We start from the raw sequence: 1,787 nt of genomic DNA, 5'->3' as shown, positions 1-1,787 counted from the left end.
TATATATATATATATATTAATATATCCGATCTTACCAATTGGTTTCGCCCTAGGAGTGTTGGGGGCTGCCATTGAATGGCAGCCTCATTATGTAACCCTGCGCTTTTCAGAGACGGCAATTATGGAATCTTCCTTAACTGCCATCTCTGACGGTACATACATACATACATACATACATACATACATACATACATACATACATACATACATACATACATACATACATACATATATATATATATATGTATATATATACTGTGAGAATTTACAAAGACAAAACAAAAGACGAGTGTGTAAACAATTAGTTTAACGCTCGGGAAGTGAGAAAGTCTTTTACGTTTCGAGCCTACGCTCTTCGACAGAAAGGAACACAGAAATAAACAGGGAGAGAAAATAGAAAAAGGTATAGTGGCTAGCGAACTCTCATAGTGAATGCCGGACAGAGGGGTCACACAGGAGAGCTAAGAAGAAGGGGAGCTAATAAAGTAGTGGTGATCCCAAAACGAAGGTGCATGTGCGTGTGTATGTGAGAGCGTTATGTGCGTGTGGAAGGGGGCTGGTGACATCGACGTGTGCGTGTGTGCATGTGTAGGTGTGTGGATGATGATGTAGGTGCTGGGAAGTGGTCTTGCTAGTGTGTGTGCTAGTGTGAATGCTGGGCATTGGTCTGTGCTAGTGTGTGCAGGGTGGTGTGATGTGCTGTGGTGTGGTATGGTGGTGTGTGGTGTGGTGTGGTAGTGTATGGTGGTGTGTGGTGTGGTGTGGTGGTGTATGGTGTGGGGAGGCGAGAGTGGGAGAAGCAAGGGTGGGTTCTAAGGGATAGGGTGCAGTGGGATGAGATGTATAGGAATGGTGGAGTTGTAATGTGTAGGGATGGGGTAAGAGGGAGGGGTGACGATGAGGGGAGAAGGGAGAAGGTGGGTAAGAGTGAAGAGAGGAAGTAGGTGCCAGAGCAAGAAAGGAGATGTAAGTGGGAGGAAGTAGGTGTGAGAGGAAGAGAGGAAGAAAGGAAAGAGGAAGAGATTAGAGAGGAGGAGGGTTAGATGAAGAGGGGAGGAGAGTTGAGCCCATGTGGCGCAAAGGAGCGAAGAGAGAAGATTAATCCCTGCTCACGGCAAAGACGGGAGTCCGGATGGCGCCTGTGCAAGGACAATCCGAACACAGACAGGTGTTGTAAAGAGTGACCAGTAGAGCGGAAACGACAATAGGATAAATTAGAAAGTACAAAAAAGTTTGCAGTGATGATGGTGGAGGATATCGACTCCTTATTTATTTTTTCTAAAATGCACCATAGATGTTCGATAATATTGATATCTAGGGACTGTGGTGGCCAGATAAGATGTTCAACTTCACTAGAATGCTCCTCATGCTATTCAGTAACAACTTTAGCTGTGTGAATTGGTGCATTATCATCCTGAAAGATTACGTTACCCTCCGGAAACAGTTCCGCAACCATAGAATGAATTTGATCAGATAAAATGCTTAAATATTCTTGACTATTAATTCTGCCATGAAAAGAAACCATTCGGCCGGCGGATTTCCAAGATATAGCCCTCCAGATAATCAGAAATCCTCCTCCATGTTTAACAGTTGGAAGAAGGCAGTCTGGATCAAATGCTTCTTTTGGCTGTATCCACACGTATAATTGGCCGGTGGTGGGAAATAAAGTAAAGAATGACTCGTCCGAGAAAATAATATTCTTCCACTGCTCTAGGGACCAATTCTGTAGTTTTTACTTCACTCTAAACGCTTTGCAACGTTTGTTTTTGAAAGTAGTGGTTTTCATA

The 1,787-nt window shown here is 43.8% G+C and overlaps 1 protein-coding gene across 2 annotated transcripts in view; it reads left to right on the top strand.

Annotated features, from left to right (window-relative positions):
* The window catches only part of LOC106883662 (acetylcholinesterase), a 220,706-nt gene that overhangs the window by 214,493 nt on the left and 4,426 nt on the right, over positions 1–1,787 (top strand). The gene's annotated exons all lie outside the window — the stretch shown is intronic.

This window comes from Octopus bimaculoides, chromosome 3 (genome assembly GCF_001194135.2).
Source record: "Octopus bimaculoides isolate UCB-OBI-ISO-001 chromosome 3, ASM119413v2, whole genome shotgun sequence".
Classification (NCBI taxonomy): Eukaryota; Metazoa; Mollusca; class Cephalopoda; order Octopoda; family Octopodidae; genus Octopus; species Octopus bimaculoides.
The sequence above is the reverse complement of the archived record's forward strand: the minus strand, read 5'-3'. Positions and strand labels throughout refer to the sequence as shown.